The sequence below is a fragment of the Motacilla alba genome, chromosome 1 (assembly GCF_015832195.1).
Source record: "Motacilla alba alba isolate MOTALB_02 chromosome 1, Motacilla_alba_V1.0_pri, whole genome shotgun sequence".
Lineage (NCBI taxonomy): Eukaryota > Metazoa > Chordata > Aves > Passeriformes > Motacillidae > Motacilla > Motacilla alba.
In genome coordinates, this window is record NC_052016.1 from 74,133,372 (window position 1) to 74,146,005 (window position 12,634).

Sequence of the window (12,634 nt, forward strand, 5' to 3'; positions counted from 1 at the left end):
TTTAAAATGCCTATAAAAATATTTGCTTCAGTATCATGCAAGTTCCTAACTTTGCTGAGATGAGCAGAACTATAGTAGAAGGAATCAAGAAAGCTCTTTTGTTTAATTTCAGTACTGCTACTAGAGGAGGCCAAAAAAAAGTGGGTCTCATTGTTCATGTGCATATTCATGTAAGACAAGGAGAGTGTGACCCAGGTTCTATCCCAAGTTACTGCATCCCTCTGCTCTGTAACTTTTTTTCAGTCTATAGACTAGAATAAAAAATGCATAGTAGTATGTACACAGGTAACATATCTTTCACTGTGCCTAAGCATCTGTACATATACATAGTGCTTTGAGGTTTTATTCTTTTGCTTGCCTGACACAGGTTTAACTCACTAGTAAGGAGGGTGGAAGCACTGAACAGCCATCAGATTATAACAATAGTTTCTCAAATAACTATTTCCCTTGATGTCTTTTAGTTGTTATGTGATTTACTGAGACTTCAAATAAGACAACTTCATGATATTTGTAGTATAAGGCCCTCAGCATGTAGACATTTATTCATACAAGCTGTTGCACTGCACTCAGCTAAAATACTATATGACTAATGGTAGTTTTGTCTCCCAGAATGAAATTCATCTGATCGATAATAAAAGGCTGTGTCTAATTTAATCTAGATAATTAGCAAATTAATATAATTTGATTTATCCACAAAACAAGTCAGACTGTGCCCCAAAATTGCATCTCTCCATCAACAAACAACATGCCTAAGGCAACTAGCTCAGCAGTAGACCTCATTATGGCAAATGTGAAGGTGAATCTTCAAGCTAAATATCTGCAAAGTCAGGTTACAGCATGTGCGAAGCAGGGCTCCAACACAAACTGTTCAAGAGCATGGGAATTCTATTGTAGCTTATAAAAGAAAAATAAATATATTTCATACAGGATTGCAACCCAAAGGAGAAACAAGATGAGTGCTTTCATGGGCTATATAGGTATGATTGAGTACAGTAACACTCTGAGACATTTGTTCTTTGTCATCACCTTTTCTTAAATAGGTGCACTTCAAATAATTGTAGTTTTTTAAATTATGTTCTCAACAGCAAAATTCATACTGTGTTCCCAGATCTAAAATAGAACAGTGTTGTGCTTTGGTGATATTATTCCCCATGGAAACGTGTCAGGAAAAATGACATCTAGTCTTCATTTCCTGTATTGCTAAAGACTTCCAAACCCTGGAAAGAGTCTGGGGAAAGCTGCTTGTGAATTCCTTTCCTTACCAAGCTATTCCCTACAAAGTCATGCAGACACAGGTTTGAACAGTTCCACATTCCATATTGGAAGTAAAACCATCAAAGAGTGGAGTCCTGTTTGTCCAGTAAAAGCCTCATTTAGAAAATAACTTTACAACATTATTTTCTGCAGCTGAAGGACACATTATTTCAACTAGAATGCCTGAGGAGTTCATTCCCTTTCCTAATACCGAGGAATATATTAATTATTCTTAAGCATGGCTATTAGAAGTGTTAGCACATCAACATAAAGCAAAGAAAAAGGTGGTTTACAATGTGCAAAAGGAGCAAGGCAATATTTTCTTGCCTAAACTATATGCTTGCATTAATGCTTGTGGTCAGAATCCATCATCACACATCAATGCATTCCAGGTCATGTAGGAAGGAAGCACTGCTCTGACTGGCAGCCATAGCATGGATCAAAAGACCAGAGTGATATGCTAATTTGCTTTAAGATGAATAAGCATGTCAGCCACAGCATTTTATGTAAAATAGAACTTGTGAAGTTTTGCAATCAGGTAGACACCAGAGAGGAATTACAATAATCCATGTGGAGGTGACAGAAGTCCTGCATGGATTAACATTTCAGTTGTGTCCTGAGAAAATATTATCCCCAATGTAGCAACAGCAGGCACATAGGAGACTGAAAGGTGTAGTGAGGATGGTATGTACATGGCCACAGAAGAACACAAAGAGTAAGGTGACTATGATGGCAAGGGATACAGGGATAAAATATAAAAAATGTATCTACAGACAACTCAAGGAATCCACTGAAGTACTTACATGTGTCTTTTATCCCCATAGTATGTGAAACACCTTCATACCTTTATCTGAAGGCTCAGATAAATGCATCATCAATGTACTTAAACTGCTAATTTGAGATACATCCAGGAGAGCTGGAAAACTCCAGCCAGTAGGCAAGAGAGAGGGCAACCCCTTCTACATGCAGCACAGGGTTGCAAAAGGTGTTAGCTCCTGAAATACTCCTGAGAGGAATTCTCTTTTTCCATATATGGTTTAATACAGTGCTCTAATAACAGTTCTTGCTTCTTTGCAGAAAGATTACCATCAACTAACTCAGCAAAATCACTGGTGTGCAAGATGGCTGCATGCTTGGAAATGGAAAGTCACAGTGAGAGTGTGGTAAGCCAGTGGACTTGGATTGAAGTGGCAATGAATAACCTTATAGAAGTGATTAAAATATTTGTTTAACATTCTACCTTAAATGTTTGTCCTCAAGGAAACGCTTGTACAAGACTGGCAGCTCTGGTTAGGCCTCCCACCTTGCAGTGAGAGAAATGGTACTCTATGCTGCTTAAAGGGCATTTATTTAGGGCATGGCTTTAAAACACAAAGCTTATGTTAAATGTATATACTGATGTTCCTGTGCTTCACTTTGTATGAACAAGGGTTTGCTGAGTGTCAATTAATCAAATTATATTTCCCCAGTGAATTACTGTCCATGCTGGACATGGTGTGAGTCTACTTTAAAACACATAGACGTATATATATATATAAAACAAAGACTATGCATCTTGACAAATATGGATATAATTTCTTTTTGCTCAGCTGGGATAGGTTGCACCTGGACTAGTGTTTTATGGGGACATTCCCCATGAAACTGGTTATCCTTGTTTTATTGAATGCAACCAGGTATTTTAATTGAGAAAATTATTGCACATTCAGTGTCAAGTAGTTCAGTAGTGTTTAACCAGATGCTAAATAAGTGTCAAATATGAGGCTTCACACTTTGAATATGTACATTGCAAACTAAAGATTAAGCATGTACGTGTACATTCACATGTACATAACCAGGCATAATCCTTGTACTGAGAAGCAAATAAACACACAAGGCTTAAGAAGGACCTAAAAAAGTGAGCGGGATTCGGAGCTTTACTAACAGATGAAAATGGTTTTATAGGAAATATGCAATCCAAACTCATCAAAGTAGCATGTATATCTGCAATGGTATTCAACATATTCCTACAAGTTCGGGTTTTTTTATGAATTTACTACAAATAATACTTTGATAAGCATGAGCATAAGAGATCTATGAGCTCCATTGCACAGCCTCATAATTTTTTTGTCACTGTCATTGTCAGTCCTCTGTCTTGCTACTCTTCTCTGGGTGTCAGATTTGAAATTGGCTTATAAAGTTTTTCAGAACTCCATCAGAAGCTGCATTACATTTAAATGAGTTTATCACTTCCCTCTTTCTTCTTGGTTTTGATAATGAAACATTATAAATGCCCCTACCATTCTGTCTGACTCAGAGAAGCAAATACAGAATGTTTTCCCTCACATTTTTGTGGCTTGGGGCACTTTAAATGTTGCTAGGCTGTGTAGGAGCTGCTGAAGCTTCTCACTCTCCAAAGAACAAAAAACATTTTGGACAATCGAAGAACGTCATAGTCTTGGCCACACTTAAGCCACTTGAGAGGTTTGTAGTCTGTATTATGTTTAACTTGTTCATAGGCAAAACTTTTGGACTATCACAAAGCCTGTGAAAAAATCTTTAGCTTGTGCTAGATTTTGTCTGGGCTACTGTAAGGGAAAAATAAACAAATAACAAGTTAAGTATATCTTTCAGGGCTTATTTGTACGAAGTCTCCTCTAAGACAAAAGAATCAACAAGACACTTGCAACAGTGCCATCTGCTGCCATCTAACTGTCTCCCATACAGTCAGCCCTAAAACAGGATTCATTTGCAACAGCTACAAGTTTGCAGCAGAAAGGTACCCACAGTAATCAGGAATGCCTTAACTTTCATTTTAACCAGTAAAAAACAAATGAATTTCCATAGCTGGACACTGTCTGTGGCCAGAGAAGTGTGCTGTCTACTTTCCATAGTTACAAACAGCAGCTAAAGAGCAAGGCATACAAAACTGTAGGACACAGAAATATTAAAATAATACATCAGATATTAATGTACTCATGTTTGGAACCACAAAGGAGCTAGTTATGCACAGTTAAGGAAAATAGTGGGATTAAGAAAAATCAAAAGAGCAAAATATCTTGATTCTAGTGCTCTGTATTTAAAACTGGAGAAATTAGATAATTCTTGAATTAGCACTTACATTGTACCATTCTTTTGAAAGGGAAACTGTGATGACCCAGGTAACTTAAAACCAGTAAGCATCAAAAAAAGCCAGGAAAAATTAATGGAAAAGCTAATAAGCTGATGTGGGATTCAATTAATACAAAATTGGAGGAATGAATGTAATTAATAATGGTCAACATGGTTTTGTAGAAAATAGGTCTTGTTAAATAAAACTTACTTCATTCTTTGATGGGATTATTAATTTGGTTTATAATCAAGTCACTACTCTATCTGTAATTGCATGCTTTTGGACTTTCATGGGAGTTCTGACTTTAGAAAACATGACAGCCTTTTAATTTTTTAATGGCTTACACAGTCTCAGTAAAAACTCCTTTCATGGGCTTCAGGAATGGGTAAATCTTCCAAAAATCAGTATTCAAAAGCAAAGACAATGTTGAGACTTGATTTTAATAAAGAAAGCACATATAAACAAGCACACGTTGTGGCCATATTATATTATTCAAGATCATACACAAGCAGGAGCAATCAAAGTGATTTTTGCAGGGTGCTACAAGGTTCTGTAGCTGAGCTGATGCTTTGTCATGGATAACCTGGAACTAAAGGACAAAATTTTGGCTTTTATGATTTGTAGTTTACAAAAAAAGCTGGCAGAGTGGTAAATGTAAAGAGAAGGCAGACAGAAAGAGGGTTTTCAACTGTTCAGTAAGGTCGACCAATTTGAACAAAAAGCATTTTAATGCAGATATATGAAAAGCTGAGGAACGGGCAACAAGTTGGGCCATCCTTGAAAAGTGGATGACCAACTTCTCTGAAACAATGAACTCCAGAAAGGACTTAGGGGGCTACTGAGGAAGCATTAAGCAAAAGAAATTGTGAGTGTGATCTTGGAGCAAATCAGAGCAATCTTATCTCCACAGTCCACAGGTGAGATTGCTATCAGACTGAAGGGAAGGGGAAAACCCCACAGGTTGCAAAGAAGACAAGAATGACTACTGGAAAGAAAAAGAAAAATATTTTACAGAAATAAAAAATCCTTTCAATTTATCAAAAGGAAGATAGAGTGGTGACTTGATTATAATAGCTCCCTCAGGAGAAAATCCCACACACTAGAGGGTTCTTTAGTTAAGAAGGAAAAGGCATAACAAGCAGCTGTGTTCTGAGCTCGAGCCAGATAAATTAAAACAAGAAATAAGGCACACAAAGTTTAACAGAGGAGATGATTAACTGTGGAACAAACCAACAAAGGAATCAGTGGATACACTATCTCTGTTAATGTCTTCAACTAAAGAATAAATGTCTTGTTGGATATGCTTTATCTAAACACAAGTTATTGAACTCAATAGAGAGGTTGTTGGGTGAAATTCAAAGGCTTGTGAAATACAGGAAATCAGAGTAGGTGATCTAATGGGAATATTTGCAAAGACTAATCTTAGCCTCAGGATACTAGTCTCCTTGGGTTACCTTTTCAGTCAATAGAGAGTTTCCTTTAGAGAGCAATTCAGAATAACTTTAGTGCTCTCTTTGCCCCCCTCCACTGAGAGCTTCCCTCTCTCCACTGACTGCAGAGAAAAACAGAGGTTAAAGGATAGTTGAAATAATCTGGGTTTTGTTTTTCTTTTTCTACAAAAATACCACCACCATAAAGTATAAAATAGCAATTTCATTAAATATTTGGGAAAGGGCTTAGTGGGTGTAGGGAGTACCAGGACCGAGATGGGGACAGCTCTCTTTTCACTCATTAACCCTTGATAAGCTAATCCGATTGTACCAGGAGGAGCTACATGTTGTTCCTGAAAGATTATCATCCATGGAGAGAGGCTAAAGATTAATATGGTACTTCTATCCTACCCTCTTAAATATCCTATTTTAGGAAATCTCCATCCTACCACCATTCCCCTCTCCTTTTGGAGATCAAAGAGAAGAAAGAGATTCAGAAACATATTTGGTGGACAGCAATGACCTCCTCACCAGAGGGTAGGTGGGAGTATTCATCCTGCTTCTAGTTTCTATTTTCACTGCTGGAAATGGTAGGAGTTGTCTTAATCCTTATGTAACCTACCACATTTAATAAACTTGACTATTTATTTGGTGTTTGGTATAATGGTATGGGTACATCCATGGGTATCTTTTCAGCAGGGGAGGTATGTTTTTCTACACTAGTCCATGTGGCACCCTTACCTTGAGTGTGCCTTCTTGTCTTAAACACTGCAGATTGCTGAGTAACCACCAGAAAGTACTTAAACATGCAAAAAAGAGAAAAGTCAAAGTGGCTACGAACTACAGCAGGTGACAGAACTTCCTTCAGTGCAGCTTCTAAGAGAATTTGTGTAAATTCTATTACTCTGAATGGAAGGGAAAAGATGCCACTACCCATTTGCCATGCTGAAAACTCTCTCTTCTGTGGCCATTTTACTACTGCTATATCCCTTCTTAGTAAAATTTAAATACAAAAAATACAAAACGTTAAGTTCTCATACCTCAATTCTCTCTTTTGTGAGCCAAAGTCATGCAATCAATAGCACACTTCTTTTTTTTTATTCTTCCGTCTACTATTTAAAATGTTTTTTTAAATAAATCAAAAGGTTAAATTGCACCAGTCCTTCATTAAACTGGAAATTGATTCTAAAATACTGTTTATTAGAACACATACAAAACTAATAGAGGGATATTTTACAATGCTGCAGCAGTGGTTGCAAATGTTTGCCTGCCATCTAGTGGAATATGCAACCGTTTCCAGTAATATTTCTATTTATTCTCCTTCTTTTTGTTTTACAAATATTTGAAGGGCTTAAAAAAATTACTGACATAAACACGAAGAACATGCATGATAATGGTACCCTCTCAATAAAATTATTAAGCAGCAAACTTTAATTGTTGCACAGACAAAATAATCATTTTTGCGGATATCGAGGTTTGTAACACAAATCAAGTTCTGTCTGCTGATCATCTCAGATGTTGGGTCAAATAAAGATAAAGCCAAATAAGTTGAAATTAGGGCAAAGCACTGCCTGTGTTGTTTCCCTAGAGATTTTTTGGTAAAACTAAAAACAGATGCCAAATTTGGACACATCACAGGACAGTAATAGCAAAACACAAAGTGTATTTTAGGAGAATGAAGGATATCTCTGATATTTATGTGATCTCTCTACAAAAAACACTGGCATATATATACCAATGCATTGGATACCTCTACTGCACAATATAACATTCTACAAGTATTTTAGGGAACCTAAATATAGATGTTTGTGCACTAGGACACTGAGCAGATTTGAGCATGCAGGATATTGCACAACTCCACTTTCTCTGATAGTTGTGCACATATGATGACCAATCAAAACAGTTCTATCAAAACCATTTCCAGCAGAAAAGTCAGTCTCCAAGAAAACTATTATTGAATAGTGCCTGATTATCTTGAGGAAATATTGTAGAAATGACTGCTGAGAAATTGGAAAACATTGAAGCCTGACCCTCTCTAATGAGAGAATTAAAACTGAGGGGAGAGGAGAGAGGAAAATAATGAATTGTGGCAGATGTAGTTGTCAGAAAACCCAACTCACAGAAGATAAATGGAAGTACAAGACATAGAATGACAAATTGTAAGACTACACTCAAAGAGATCTTTGGAGTTTTAGTAAAATAATTTTCCTTTTTATTTTAATTATTGTTATTTTTAAATATTTAGATGAAGGAAAGCAACCTATTTTAACTAGAGTGTGCTCCCAAGTGAAAATGAAAGGATTTTCCAAAACAAAATCATGTTTTTATCTCCCTCATCCAGCCATGGTTAAGATGAATGAAGTCCATATTCCCTGTTGATTCATGTGCTCTATTGCCATTTTCACTAACTTTCATAAAACTTCACAGGGTCAATGCCAAATCTGGCCCAACGTGTCTAAAAAAGGAACACCTGCTGTGAAGTCATCTAATGAGAGCAGACAGCCAGCCACTGATGGACAAAGACTGGTGGCTTTATCACTTATACCATGCTTACCATGAAATGCTTACCAGTGAAATACATAGCCTGAAACACCATGCTAGAAATGCAGGCCACATTATCTGTATCTGTTAGTCTGTCTGATTATCTGTATCTATTAGTCTGTGCATGCACCAGAGTTATTTCTCTGTCTTCAATGAGTGCAATCATCAGAGCACATAAGAATAAATAACTGTGCATGTACCTTGTGTTGTTCCTGTGCCTGTAACGGGTTTTACCTGAAGTGAAGCTAAACAAAACATTCCTTTTTGAATTAAAAAAGCACTTGCTCTGAAAAGAGCCTGAGTTTTTCTTCAGTCTATATTTCTGTATATCCAGTATCTTACAAAATTCAGTGTATCCTGAATTCTGCCTAAGAGAATAGCAAGGCACCTCTTTGTACACCCTAGGAAATGATTGTCTAGATGTTTTCGTATCTTTACTTGAAAATGTGCAAGACTAGTGTATGATTCTTCTTTAAATACCTCACTGACTCTTATATATGCCAGAGTATATTTGCAAAGTATTTGCAAATTTTTAATATTTTTCTTTAACACTGATTTTGCAGAACTTATAAAGTGCTGTATTTATGTGCATAATGTCTCTGTATTTATGTGCATATTATTTTAACATCCTGGGATTTTCACAGATGTGAATGACAAACAGTAAATAACTACCTGCTGCTTACTATAGGCTTTGAATTCAAGACAAATTCACTGGTCACAGGAATGAGACTATTTCTCTGTCCTGATTAGCTGCCCCCTCAAAAAATTATAATTAATCCTTTTCACAGCTATATGCTCCTATAAACTGGCTTGGGAGGAAAGCCAGGGTGTGTACTGAGCAGCTTTCTAAGAATGCAAGATGAAACGTCATGAGGAGCTTTTCCAGTAGCCCAGGAAACAGGGATGGAGTGAGAGCTGATACCTCAGCTCCTTCCAGTCACATCCTCACCAGCTACAACAGGCAGCAATGCAGGAGGGCTTGGCAGCCTTACTGTCTTACCAGCTTCAAGGCCGAATGCCAAGGCAATGTCATCACCTAAGTCTCTCTTTCCTCTATCTCCTGTCCATTAAGTAGGAAAAGAACTGCTGGTATCTTCAAATATACTAATTTTGGATCTGGTGTACAAATAAAATAATCAAAATTAAATTCAGGCTAGGATGTCCATCAGCCTCTTCACCCTCTTGAGGCCTCCTTCCCTCCTAAGGGTTCCTCCTGAGAGCTTCCTTGCGTAACCACAGTACAGCCTGGCATCATCTTCTTCACTCCTTCATTTTCCATCTCCTTCACTGAAAGTTAAATTTGAGTATTAAACTCCCACTCACCTACATAATGACACCACTGAGCTCTTTCAGAGATCCATTTTCATGAGCCAGTTTCTTTGTACATGTGAAAATTTGAGGTGAAAAAATAAGAATATTTATAAAGTGATAATATAAGTGCCTAGACTCAATATATTCCAGATTTCCAGTGCAGATAATTAATAGTTGCGGTGTTTGGGATTTTTTGATCAGGGAACATTTAAATATCTTGGAAACCAGGCTTCCATTTATCTTACTGACAGAAACATCACTGATAGTCATCCTAAATATTCCTAATTTTCTTCACATTACTTAGAGCTGCTTTACACTGCCCTTCACAGACTCTGCACTCAAAAGGAACTGCTACAGCCAGCCTCTCTGACACCCTGCAGAAAGGTACTGTAGACTTCACCCCAGAAACTGGACTAAAGCATGTCTTTTGGAATTCTTTTACATTTCATTTCAACATCAAGCCAGTTTTCATTTCCCTAATATGCCATGTCAAAATTTATGTACTTTCACTCCTAGGAAGCTGTGCCTTACTTTTAAGGTTTGATTTCTCCAATAACACCTACTGAATCTGGTTTTCTCTGTAAGGTTAAAAAGATACACCCACAGGACTTCCTTTATATTCAAGTGCATAACTAGGGCCATTATGTCTCTTCTCAACCTCTCTTTGAGAACCTGCATACCCCCTGAGTGCTTTGAGACCTCTGCAGGCTCGTTTTCCCAACCCTAATGAGTTTTATGGCTGTATTCAAATCATCCTCGCACTTTCTTGAAGTATAAACAGTGGGTCTGGAAGCAGTAAATAGACAGCACTATGGTTTTACTTCACTATTTCTACTTGATGAAGCTATTTTCTGTAATAAGCCATCCTCTCATTCTGTCTCTTTATCTTACTTTACTTTATCTTTTATTCTATGCTGATAAAATCCCAAATCTACCAGATGGATGTTTGCTGTTATGTGAGGTGACTGGTCTGCAACTCTCTGTCCTTGCCCTCACTCCTTTTAAAAGTTGAAATTACTTTGACATATCCTTCATTCTTTGAAACTCTGGTTTCAAACTTTAATTAAACAGTAATATTAGTGTCTCAGAGCTGAATCTTCAAAGTAAAGTAAGCTGCCCAAGTCCCACCACACATAGTAATGTAAAGCCCCTCTGTTCAGCATTAGATCTCTTTAAGGCAGGTTGTCTACAGCCATACTTTATCACGGATCACTGCTGAGTCTTAGGTCATTGTCATTTTTTGTGCCTTTTAATTTACAGTATATTAAAATAATAAGGACTGCAGTGTTTCTATAGCATGGAACTATGAGCATGTAAAAGCAGATGGGATGTTTGAAGGCGGAAAGTCTTAGAGGAGAAGGCTCTGGTAAGCAGCCTGCTGGGAGCGGTCCCTGGAACAGTGCACAAGTTAAACTCAGAAGGAACTAGTTGATTGAATCAAAAAGCAAATCTAGGATTGAACCAGTTATTTGCTCACCTAGAGAGCAGCAGGTGGGAAAGAACATTGGGGATCCTCATAGTTATCAAGCATGCCATGCTCTCTGCAGGGCTAGATTCACAACTGTGCTTAAACTCCCACAGCGAGAGCTACTGTATGTGACTCTGAAGACATGTGGTGTAAGAATGATGTATTTTATTCACAATCACAGAAAAGGAATGAAAATAAATGGTCAGCTCCTGCCCCAGGTCACCAGTTGTCCTTTGCAGTCTTTGATACATCGTATGCTGCATGACTTGCTTATAATTAACCTCAAAAAAGGAATAATGCAACAAAATTTCCCAATGATAAAATTAGTGATGGTAGCAAGACTACTAGCAAACTGGGATGAACTGGAGAAACACATGGAAGATTGATTAGGAAAAAGTGGCAGATGCAATTCAGCACAACAAATAGATTATACACATGGATATAAATAATCATAGTTTCCACATATGAAAAAATAACCACTGAGCTTATCAGTCTACTAAAGAGCGAGATCCTGCAGTTACCATTGATAATGCAATGAAAATAGCTCAACCTTCAGATCAACTTAAAGAAAGCAAGTCAAATATTAGGAAGTACTAGAAAAGGAATAAAGAACAAGAAAGTAATCAAGCAGGCCAGTATTTAGCTGCATGGCTAAAGCTGTGTGCAGTTTTGGTTCCCTTCTCACAAAATAATATATGACACCCAGGAAAGTTTCAAAGGACAGTAAATACAGAAGCTATTCCATGCTTTTGGTTACTCAAATGCTAAAGTATTTCAGTTTAGAAGACAAAATTTAAAGGTGACTTACATATCTGCAGAAACATGGCATGGTAGATAAAAGTTTGCAGTGCAAAGGACATTAAACTAGTGAATATCAGGGTCAAAATTAACAAGAAGTGGCAATTCTTTATGCAACAGACATGAATTGATAAAGGCTGCTGTTATTCAGGAAGCATATATAGTCCAAAGGAAACTAGACAACTACTGGAAAAAATAGTGTTGAAAATTACTAAATAGACAAACCATATGATGTTCAGGAAAGCCTGGAACAGAAGACATTTAGAAGCCAGGAGAATACAGAAGAAACCAAACATGCTTCCATTGTTCTTATCCTTCCTGAGGCAGCTGCCTTTGACTACAAAAGAAGCTATTGTGTTAGAAAAAACAACTTTTGTCAGGACCTGTATAGATATTCCTATGTTTATCTTCTTCAGAGTTCTGAGAGCACATAAGGAGCACAGAGGAAGAGCACGTGCTGTTTGCTCAGTTTCTTAGTTAAACGTAGTAGAAGGTGATGTGTGTTACAAACGCAGCCAAGACTTCTCAGCCATCACTGCCAAGCCTCAGCATTCATGTTCACATAGTGGGGATGCTATTAAAGTGATAGACTTACCTTGCAATCCCAATTATTTCCAGTATGAAGCTTCCAACTAGAGAAATTTTCTTTTTTATTTCTCACCGGGAAGAAGAAAAAAAATACTTAATTGTATTTGTTATGGATGGTACCCCAAACCAAAAGCAGTCAGGAGTTCTCTTACACCA